General features: G+C 39.0%; 1 protein-coding gene across 1 annotated transcript in view; it reads right to left on the minus strand.

The window, feature by feature from the left end:
• The window catches only part of DISC1 (DISC1 scaffold protein), a gene marked incomplete at its 5' end in the record, with an annotated part of 189,232 nt that overhangs the window by 33,343 nt on the left and 143,443 nt on the right, over positions 1-12,446 (minus strand).

The following is a 12,446-nucleotide window of genomic DNA, read 5'->3' on the forward strand; positions in this document are numbered from 1 at the left end:
GTAAAAATTTACTACCTGCTTTCAGGGCTATTTATTTCTCTTTAAAAAAGGAACAGAGTAATGGTCCTCTGCCCCTACTTCCACTGAAACACCTATTATAAATAATCTATTCTGAGAGTAAAAAACTTAACTTTGATAGATGAGGAGAAAGCTACCAAGGAAATTTTCTTATTAAGCAGTCCACTTAAAGCCAGTTTCTCAAGCCTAGTTTATCATTCACCTCATTCATAATCTGATAAAGCACCTTCAAGTTTGGTACTAACTCTGAAAACTCAGTCTGCATCCTGCTTGCCTTTGGCTCCTGCAATAACAGCAAAGCCCCACAATGTCAATAAACAGTTGGGTTGGGGTTTTTTTTGACTGGATGGGAATTGCTGGAATTAGATTTTTTTTTTTTTTCTTGCACTATTTAATATTTGATCCCAAATCAGATTTAAAGGAGAGGCATTAGGATAAGAATTAGGCCCTGATCTTGGAAAGCATGCATCCTAGGATCTATGTATTCATCTAAGCTCCGTTCAAACAGTTGAGCTGCTGTACAAGCCTAAATACTTTCATGAGCTTGAACAGCACAAAGGATTCAACTTCTAGTGACTTCCACTGAAACTGAAGCAATTCAGCAGCTTTCAAAGTCACAACCAGTTCAAATCCAGGAAAACACATTTGTTTCCAAAAGTATGCCACAGGAAGAAAGCACAGCGTTTGCATTGAGGCCACATTCTCAGCTGCCACAAATCCGCAGTACTGCAACAGCAGCGATAGCTATTTATACCAAGAGAAGAATGCCTTCTTATCGCAAAGCAATTAGAATAATGACCCTGATCTCTTGTTGTTTATTATGGTCTCTGACCACAAGTGTTAGGAAGCATATGGAAGGAATTTACAATTCTCCTATCATTTTTATTCACCTCTGTTCTCTGATATAAAATTCAACAGTTTATAATATATTCCCCTCTCTGAAAGGACAACAGATTTAGACTTTCAGTGTCAAGTGAATTTGGGAATGTGAATCATCCTGTGTACTACTGCAGGAATTAAGCATATATAACAATTAAAAACAACAGGACAAAGAAATGCCCTTTTAGAAGAGATAAAATTGGGAGAAATGATATATTGTCATCATGTGGGAATGTACCTTGAAATTCAACCTTTGTAACCAGGAAGACACACCTGGAAAAATGAGTATGTTGGCCAAGTACTGATGTCAATAGCCATGTGCTTACGGAGTTCCTCTGAAACATCCGAGGGCACGGTATGACCTGCTGTGGCTGCAGGGTCAAATAAGGTCAGGAGCCAAATCATGTTCTGGCTCTGAAAGAGCACAAGAGAAAGAGCAGGGTCTGCAGATCCTCCCTGGTTGGACACCATTTAGCTGCAATGAACGCTGGCTGCAGCATGCTGCCAATGACAGTACACTGCCAGCTTGCCGGGGCCTGCACGTCTTCCCAAACTGGCAGTGTATGTTCCCAACAGTAAGCACATAAAGTAATGAAAGCTTCCAAATGCTAGTGTGAAAGACTGTCCCAGTTGCATGCAAGATAGAGCTATCCTGCGTCTTTATATTCAGGCTATGCATGTGATGATACTTTATTTATTTTCTACTCGTTTAATTATCATGATGCTTGTATCTAACTGGCCAATTAGGACTTCGTGCAAAGTACTGTCCAAACAGAGGACAGGAGGATTTAGCAGCACTGCTGGACAGCAGGCAGATGAAGTCAGACATCCATCCTCATCTTCCTTGATCGCTCTACACCCGTTAATACTGTTGATAGCAATCCTGCTCAAGAGAGGTGACAAAGCTTCCGAGAAATGCACAAACTGGTTTCAAGTCTTATCTTCAGGGACGTACTCAAAAACAGTATCAGGACAAAAATACACATCCACCTCTGAACAATTTTCTTGCCAATTTCAGAAGGGATCAGGTCTTTCTTACTTCTTATATTCACCTGCATGCAGCCACCAAGGGAACCTGGTAAAAGCGCAAAAGCTTAATACCATGGACACAGAGGTGACAAACAGCTTTGCGCATCCCTCCCTCCCCTCACATAATCATATCTCCACAACTAAGATAGCTTGAGATTTGCATGAAATCAGGTCACAGAGAAGACAACAGCAGGGCAGAGCTGAGCAAGGCACGGGTGATGCTGATGGGCAAAGAGAAGCACTTTGAGGAGTTTACAGCCATGATGAATTCACCTTTTTCTCAGTAAAAATAAGAGACTGGGAAAAGTCCCACAAAATTACTGGAAACAGTCTCCTGCTTAAGCAGATGGTTTTTTTTATCAATTTTTCAAACTCAGTCCCTAGTTTCTAGAGTACCTCTCGTCTGACACTATGCTCTTACTAAACATCTGCAAATAACGCTAGCACCTCCTGTTGCACATTTTCTCCATTATCTGGATGGGATGATGAGACCACAGTCCTTTAGCTTGACAGAGTATCCAAAGGTAACTCCTCAGCAGCTACAGCACACTGCAAATGCATCCTCATGTTGACAGCCTTGGACCTTATCTTCAAACATCCTCTGAAAATCCTAGGATGAGCTCAGTGGCTGAACACTCTTTCTGAAGCACAATGGAGCTGTGAGATAGAAATATCTCACAGCCAAAGCCTCTTTGCATAGGAAATGGAGAACTACATTAGAAGCAAATCACCAAAGCTCATTGCATCAACCTTTCCTTCATGAATGCAAACATACATTAGCATAGATATCTACAAGAAAAATTTTATAGGCTTCCAGGTCAAAAAGCTACGCCACCTACTCTCAGGGAAGAAGAAGCCACTGTGACTGATGTCAGTCATGTTAGACATTCACCAGTCACAAAATGGGATCCCCTCTGCATTCACAAGTATCACTGATTAATAAACAAAAAAATTGATGAACATGAATTTCGAACTCTTAATAAAATTCATACAATTCATTCAAATAGAAAGAGATGAGAACACAAGGAAGAGTACAAGTGACTGAAAAAAAATAATAAGGAAAACATTACTTCTGCTCCAAAATAGGGAAATCTCAGCACACCAAAGCAGCAGTGATGTAGAATTACTTATTCTTGATGAGGCAAGAGTTTGCAGCAGAGAGGACTACCGTGACACTAATGAGTTTCAGCAAAGCGTTGAACTCTAGCTTTGCAGGCATGACTGACCAGCACCAGAACAATGCAGCGTAAGAAAAAGGCATACAGAATAAGAAAAGATCCTAACAAAATACACAATTACTAACCAGCTAGAGAGGCTGTGAACTTTCACCACATTTTCTTTTTAAGCAGGGGCAATACTTTCTGTTTTTAGAAGGGGAGACCCAACCTTGCCCTCTGATGATTTTTGCTATGCTAAGTATAAAATGAATGGAAGACAAAGAGCCTGGAGGGAAGGGGGGGGAGGCAGGCAAGCTTTTCCATGAATAAGCGGCAAAATCCCCTGTCACCTTGTCTTTGCCAATGCTGCACACTAACTACTGAAGTTAATTCAGTAACTTAAAAAAAGCCCTAGCCTGGATGAAATCTGAATTAATATGGACAAAGAGTTACTAAAGGCTGTGTGACCATGTACTTTGCCTTTTCTAAAGCTTTAAGAGAAACTGGCAACTGGCCCCAAATCTGACCTCCTCTTTTTTTTTTTTTTTCCCTATAAAGATCTAGTTTCAATGCTGAGATTAGATTTAAAAAGAAGAGAGCTTTCCCCTACTTCTCATAAAATGGTACAGTCATGTGCCACAGTTCACCAACCTCCCAATTAAAATTGGGAAAAAATAAATCAATATTTTTGACCCAGCGCCCCGAACAGTAAAAAAAAAAAAAAAAAAAAAAAAAAAGACAACACTTCTTACTGTTTCAAACAGAAGCAAAACAGTCATTAAAAAATGCTCAGGGCACAATATATACCAAATAAACATTGGTGCGATACCGACCCTCCACTAGGACTTAAAGTGGAAAACTAAATTTTGTGCTATGTCTCCTTTCCCCGACAACTGCTGGACACAAAAGCCTCCTCATCACATCTCTCCCTTTCTGCAAAAAGCCCTCTCCACACCTCAGCTAGCAGATGCTTCCTCAGAAATTAAAGTCCTTCTCTACTTGCAGCAAGCACTCGTTTTATCACTACAGAGCCAGAAGAGCCTCGCTACTGCCACAAAAAACCTGGTGGGTTCCATCAATGCAATGATCTCCTATCTTGTGGAGGCCACAGACAGAAGCAATAGTTTTTTGTGGTTGTTTTCTTTTGTTTTGTTTTGTTTTTTAATATTTTCTGACTTGGTGGAAGAAGTAGATTACATTCTTTGCCCTTCCCCATTTTTACTGCTTGTGCAATGTGTGTTTTATCTATAGATTGGTATAAATACTAGCTCTGCCAGTGCTGAAAGATGCAAGTTACAGGTTGGGAACCAAGAGTTGCATCCCATCATGAGACATGAGTTTGTCTGCCAAAGGATCTCCACTAGCACATGGCACCAGATCACTCTGAAGATGAAATGCGCATTATGCTGCAGAGACATGACTACAAACTCTAATCTGCTGCACTTCCAGAGAGATGATTTCCGTTTCCACCCCCTGTGGACATCAGCTACACTTTCCACATCCAGAAACAAAAGGAATAGCAAAGATTCTCCCCTTTCGTCCAGACCCAGTTAATCTATGCTAATCCATTTCCATGCAGCAATACCATCAAATTTCTCATGAGATTATTTAAATTTAATAAGAGTTTCCAGGATACTCTGTCAGGACATTGCAGACATTTTCAAACATAGTGCAAGTGATTGTGAAGACAGTAAGAACATTTAATGAGAACCTGCACTGTGGTCATGCAGTCTAAGATATCTTGAAAAATAATTGGCCACGTTTTAAAGGTGAGGTTTTCTGTGCCGTCTTACATTCCTACTTTCCTTACATTCCTACTATCCAGCTTCCCCCTCCCGTGATATACAGAGAGGAAATACACAAAATAGGTGTGCTAAGGAATAAGGCTGGAAACAAAAGAAAGAAGATAAGAATAAAATTTACAAAGTGGAAATGAGACAAGCAGAAGGAAGGGAGACAGAGAAGCCACAATAACGGAAAGACCAGGAGGAGAATCAGAAAACCCTCTCTCTAAGAATGCTAACTTCAAGATAGAGCAATTAAAGAAGAGCAGACAAGAAAGCACACAAACATTTAAAGCAAAGGGAAAAAAAAGAAATAGAGTAAAAAAGGATACTTAAGTTTTTCTTCTTTGTTAACTGGATTCACTATTGTGAAAATTAAGTTTCCAAAACTATTAAAAAAAGAGGATGTATCTCCCAAATAAGGCTGGGCCAATGCAGCAACCAAAAAAAAATCACCTGTAATTTATTAACCAGCACACTTAGCAGTTTGCTTTTCATTATCCACAGCTCCTTTTATTCACAAATATTTTGGGCAAGTGAACTTTCCCTCACTACAATAGTACCAAAACAAAAGATCAGTGGGATAGTAAAAATGCTTGAATACTATTTCTGAATAGCAACTCATGCATATACATGCTGGTTTTGCCAATTTTTCCCTCCCCTACAGAAATCTATTTAAAATGCTATTTTTGTTCACAAGTTCCTATGTTCTTGTTACCAGTTACACAGCTGAAGTGCTAATCCTTCAGTTCATGATATCATAACCTTTCCACAGCAAAGTAAGTGCTATGACATAAGTTGCTATTTTCAGGCTGGAAAAGAATATCAGGAAAACATGAGCCTTTAAGAAACAATAATCCTGTTTTCATGACAGTGACTCTCATGGAGACTGAAGAATAAGGTAACTGCAACAAAGCGAATGTATTGTTCACTACAAGGAGTATTGATTCTCCCAAGTCAACTCTTTGATCGTCCCCATGTAGGTTTGGTGACACCGCAATGCTTTTTCAACATTACTGAGCCCAGACAAGTTTTTTGTTGGCGGTGGTGGTTGAAAGCCTTTTGAGAACCCATCTCATGCACTGTGCATCCATGATTTGAAAAAAAACCACCATTAACATGAAAACAAACATTGTTGAACAGAAAATGAGCCACGACAAATAGCGAAAGAGAATCAATTAAAGAAGAACGGTTTTGCATACATTTGCAAAGTTACCAGGTGCTGTATCATTCAACAGTGGCAAAGCACAGTCATTGGCATATTGCATCTTAGTAGCAGGCATATTTATTCATTTCCCCATTCTTGAAGAATAACACAGAAAATAGCCCAATAAAACACCTTTGTGTAATTGTCACCAGTTATTCTTGAACATATTATTCCCCCAAAATAATTTCATGATTCTTATCTAGGAATTAGAAAAAGCAACTAAAAAGCCTCGGTTTTGTGATGAATGGACGTCACAGCATAATCTTTTGAGGCCTGGAGAACAGTACAATCACATTACACTCCCTCAGCTCAAGAAATGTCATCTTTACATCAGCTGGTACAAAAAAATTTGTTTCCAGCCTGAGGCAGTTATGATAAGGGATTTAGAAGCCATCACCGTGTGGGCCATGAGATATAAAGGAATGCATCACCACATACAAAGTGTCTGCTGCTCACAATTTCAGAGCTAATGTCCTCACAGCTGTGTATGACTTAGACCAGCTGGGAAGAAGAAAGGGACTAAATGAGTCACTAGAAGGATCTAGTATTTTGTCTAACCTGCATTTAACACTCCTGCAGCAGAACTGTTGGTAAGCAAAGTAAGATCAGATCATTATCCAGCAAGGGACGGGGCTGTGGGCTCTCTTGGAAGCGCAGTAGAAAACACAGTCTTGAGGGGAGGTAGGCAAAGGTGGCATTTCAGTCCTATCTGCGCACTCCTAAGATACTATCAGCAGCTGAAACAGCCCTCAGTGCGACTGAGGCGGGTCACAGGTTACACAAAATTATTGCAGGCCATCTGGCACTCCCAAGCATGCCTGTGCTGCTGCGTACATGAGAGGGAAAAGCTTTTGGAAAGCCTTACTCAGCAGCCTTAGCACAGCAGTTCTCCTCTGGCACACACCGGGCTTTCTACACAATGACATACAGGGCACTAACAGCCCAAGATGAAATCTTACCCTTACAGAAGAGTCTGTAGACAGCCACAGAGGGGCTTTGTCATTAGAATGCTTGATATTTGCAAACTTGTACTGGTAGGCTTGGATACCACAGGCTGCTCTTCAAAAGTAGCATCAGACTTCAGACAGGGCTCTGAGTGGGTGCAGGAGGCTAAAAAGCTCCAGTTGGATGCAGGGACCTGACCTCACCTCGCTGCAGAAAACCATGACAGTCTTGAGAAACATTTAAATGTCTAATTTTTTAATTAGCGATGAAGGCATCTCCTTCTGGGGTTTCTGCTGCCTCAGGGTTCAATTTTCCACGACAGGTCTGGCTCTTACCTTCTGACTGTGTGCAGAAGGATAAATGATGGTCCCAAGATCTTTGGTTTCTTCTGATGTTTTATTTGCTTTCTGCCTCCTCCCTCAAGATGTATTTTCATTTGTGAGATGCTCCTTCATTGCATATCCTATCTATCATTAATTGCTCAGGCTACGGTTCAGGCATAACTTTCACGTTAACATGCATTGCCACTCAAGAAATATTTGGTATGCCAAAAAACCCAGTTCTTAGGGCAAATGTCAAGTCATTCACGGCATACAAAAAAGAAATCTTCAGATGACACTCACTTATAACAATTCCGCCACATTTACTCCATCTGCTTAAGAATGCAAACTTTCACTAATTATCAGTTTCTAATAAGTTTCACAAGGGCAATGTAGTCCAAATATGTTTCTATGGATATCTAGCAGATGGACACTTGAAAAATAAAAACATTGTTATTTCATCCTAAATCTCATGAAGCTGATTTGCACCATTAACTTAACCTTAGATTTCTTTGGTATAAAGAAATACAAAAAAGAAAAAGTATAAAAAGAAAAGTATTTAATTTTTTTTTTTTAAATACAATGGCTTATTTCCCTCTACTACTTGAAGAGTATCACAGAAGCATCTCCAAAGGCAAGACTGAGCTGAAAGAACCAAAGCCTTTTGCTGAATGTTTCAGTGATGTAACCAAATTACTGTTTTTGCACAGCACTTTTTAAGATAACTGTATTTTCTGTGGAACATTTACTAGCTTATACAAGGGCAATGGTCTGAAAGAGAATTTTTTTTTTTTTTTAATTTTACCTTGCTCCACATGTTTGTTTTCGTTTCTCCAGCTATCAAATACAGTTCTTACACAGATCAGTCTTTTTATGCACACACATTCTCACAACCCCCTCTGCGATGGAAGGGAAATAGCCTGAAGCTAGGACAGAGATTTAATGAGTTACAGGACACACGTAAAATGTGACAGACACACAATTGCTCACGCTGCATGACTTTCGTTAAGATATGTAAGAGCTAGCAAATAACTCAGAAGATGACTTTTCATGCAGAAATACATATCCAAGGTTCCTTACCCATAGAGAAGACAGGTGGGTTTTTTTGCTATCTTCAAAAACAAGCGAATATTTACAAACCCCAAGTCTAGACTTGGTTTCCCACATCTAAGTACCTAAACAAACATAACTTGGTAGTCTCTCTCCATCTTCATTGATTTCAAAGGTGTTTATTGGTACCCTACACATTTTGCAAAATCTAGCCACTTTTATTTAAGTATTGATTTCAGAAACAGTATTCAAGCATAAAATCCGGAACCAAATCTTCTGCTCTTATGGCTTTATAGCGCTCTTTCCTGGCCTCAATTCGTGACCCGCGACCATTTACATGACTTAAGCTCACTTCCGGCAGAACTTGGTGGTTCTTGAAAGAGTTGGACTGTTGAAGCCCCCTTTAGTAATGGTAATGATATAAAGCCTCAGCAGAGCCTTCACTTGGAGTAGAAAGAAGCGAGATGAAGAAATAAACTTCCTGTGGAAGAACAAGGGTCCCACAAGAAGATGCTCAGCTGACTTTCAATGAGCTAGATCAGACAACTATAGAAAACTTCTCCCGTACAATCCCTCTTAAATAGCTCAAGTGATGAGCTGAAGTTATCTAAACAAAACTTCTTGCACTTCAAATATCCATACAGACAGATGTCTTCACTGAACACAGTTTCATTATCCTAACTCTGACCACTTTTGCACATCTCCTGTTTACTAACAAAAGGTAAGCGATTTGCAAGGTCTACCATGGAAGCGATGGTAATGGTATTTACACTCTGAAAAAAGCAGCTAGTCATTTACTGTATAAGCTCTAGCAGTGGCTTGAATTACATTTGTGACTGGAAAAGTGACAGCCTGCAGGATTATTAAACATGCTATTTATTTATTCTTTTCTTGAAGTATACTGTCCTCAACAACTGTCAACCCGCTGCTCACAATACCAGCTATATTTTAAAAGGAAAAAACAATGTCAAGTAATCTGTATACTTAATGGGTGGTTAGCATTCTTTGGGGTAAAACTATTGGATACTGAACATATTTCCTTTTTTGTCAATGCATATTTTCCCTTTTTTTCTGTAGGTGCAAGGCTAGTAAGAGAGTACTGTTCTTAATCAAACAGATTAATGTTCTATTAAGCTACTTGAGAATAAATGTATTTTGTAGGCTGCAGTCAGAAGTACTGCATTTGTTTAAAAAAAAAAAAAACACACACACACAAAAAAAGGGCACTCCAGTGAATAAGCTAGGTTCCCTCCCCCCAAAAAAAGAACAACAACAAAAAAAACCCACAAGAGGAATATATTCCAAATTTTTCTTAAGAAAATAAACAAGAGAGAAAAGGAGAGGGGAAAAAACCCATTTTAATTGATAAAACTGATACATTTTTAACTTTAATCTTCATTAAAGCTGTTTTGGTCTGAGTTTTCTTCATTAATTCTCTCCTGTTATAAAAGTTGTCAAAAATTACATTCCTAACAGTTCTACCTTATTTTGAAGCTATACCTTAAATTGAAGGGTTTTGAATCTAGGTTGCTTCTATTTGAAACATTACCTAGCAAAATGATATGTTTCATCTGGAGAAAAACTTAAGAAGTTTATTTGAATTCATGCTGCACAGACTTGATCATCCATTGGTTTCAAAGGCATCCAAAAGGTACATCCATGAGCCAGATGCAAATGCTATCTCTGTCTACAATGCAAACTTAAAACTTTTTCAAACTTTCCTTAGAGAGTCTTTCTTTAGGTTATGATATAGATAAAGGTGTAATCTGAGCATCTATATGAAGACGAAAAAAAGAGAAACAGTGTCTCAAGTTACTTCTCTAAGGGGGGGGAGCCTCTTGGGCTCTTCCTTACTTTTTTTAATTATTCAAGCTGTAAAGCAGGTGTAGTTAATTACTTAAAGTCCAAAGAACCTTTAAAAAACAAGTATCTGTAACCACTTCATTAGCATAAATACAAAAAGATTTTAAAGATGTGGTATCTTAGAGACTTCTTTCTGGTAAAAACATTAGAGATTTTTCTCTTCCCACCAATATTAAAAGAAATTCTTAGCTCTTAATTACTTGGAATAAACTATTTTTAGAATAATACCATTTGTACATATTGAAAAACTGTCACTGGTTCAGGACTGAATCTTCACCACCTGGGGGCCCGGCCAGCACTGCGGTGGGTTTTTTGGGGGAGTTTTCTGTTGGGTTTATTTGGTGAGTTTTAGGGGGTTTTGTTGTTCTTGGGGTTTTTTTGGGAGGGTTGGGGTTTTTTTTTCATTCTTAAGGCCAGGAATGGAAATTTTAGAAGCCTGGCAACACTGCAACAGTCTGTTAGAGAAGCTGACAGCAAGCTCTGAAGAGCATGTTAAATGCACCAGTATGCTGCAGCGACATACTTGGACTTCATGCATTTGTGTCCTCAGCACAGGCTGGGAAGAACCCTTATCTCAACAGCAAAACTTTGAAGCCTGTAGCCTGGATGCAATAGAGAACCTAGACTGAAACAGGCCCAGGTCTATGTGGTACTGAGGAAGGCAACCCTTGCATACAAAAGCAACAAATTATGTTACAATATTCAACAACTCTTAAGTCTGCTAAGGGAAGCTTGAAATGGTCAACTACTGTTCATAAAAAAATGCTTCCAAAATATAAAGCAGTGCCAAAAGGAGGGTTTAACTTTTAATCCTTCCCCTGAATTGATACTCCCCACAGAAGCAGGATGAATACCAGCAGTTCGGCATGGAAATTTCTCCCACAAATAGCAGGAAGAGGGAAAAAAGCATGCTGCAAAGCTCATTAACAACACCTATAAAGACCCATAAAAACGTGCTGCAATTTAAGATACTGATGCAGAAAAGTCCAGGTAGACAACCCAAAAGTTATACAAAAAGGCATAAATAAATTAAAACAAACCACAACTACAAATTCTAACTGATAAATCCTCAGAAGAAGAAAAAAAAGTATACATGTTCTCCAAGTATTTAACCAAGAGAAGTTTACTTCCTTCTGGGAGCCTGATATGTCAGTTAAATCCATACAGCCTAGAAGCATCAATACATGTTGTTATATCTGATATTTTATTTTTTAATAAAGAGTATGGTTTTCAAAAAGACAACCGACAGAAAGTTCTTAAGACTTGTCTTACACTTACGGATTGGAATATATGGAGTATAAATGTTATTAAGAGGGTGTTAGGCAGCACACAGACACACAGCTTGATTTTCGAGGTCTGTTTCCATCATTTTTCACTCAGCTCTGAATTACTTTTAAATTTAAGAGTTATGCAAAATAAATACTTCTACATTCAAAAGTATGAGTGAGCAAATCCAAAGATCTAGAACCCTCTCTCTATCAATACAACAAAAAACGAGGGCAACAAGTTTAGTAATTATTGCTGCTCAGTAATAGAAATGGAAGTGGTGCTAATTTGGTGGGTTGCATTTTATTAAGACACGAACTCCAATTACTGCCTATGAAAGTCTTTTCCAATACAAATATGCTTGTGCAAGGTGAAGTCCACTCACATAGAAGATTCCATTACAACACCACCGCAACTTTTGCTAACCATATTTCAAGGAGCAGCCTAAAATTTGAGGGGTGACCTAGAGGACCCTTCACACAGCAAGAGAAGGAAATATAAATGCTAGCATTTGGTTTTTTTAAAAAAAAAAGCATAAAAATAAGTAAATTGTGCATTAGGATTCAGTTCTTAAAATATCTCCATTGTTGTCTTGGTTTCTATTTGCTTTCCGCAATCCCCCCAAAATGGCATTCTTTCAAAACTGTTATATAAAGAGTCATTACTTGTTAAAGGCGCCCAGACTTCTGGGAGGGGATTCCTTGGCTCTGCTCAGAGTTGGGTTTTGCATGGGAACAGAGAGGGGATTTTTCAACCAGCTGTCACGTCCTCAATACTTCAGGACTTCTGGATGTTCAAGAGCTCACACAACTGATTGCAGCACCTGCAGTCGAAGCTGGAGCGATGCACACCAACCGCATGTATGCTCCCTTTATTCTGGCCATACCACTGCTGCTCCAGGGCAGTCCTATGCACTAGAGAATACGGC

Source organism: Platalea leucorodia, assembly GCF_965183815.1.
Source record: "Platalea leucorodia genome assembly, chromosome: 3".
In the NCBI taxonomy this organism is placed as follows: domain Eukaryota; kingdom Metazoa; phylum Chordata; class Aves; order Pelecaniformes; family Threskiornithidae; genus Platalea; species Platalea leucorodia.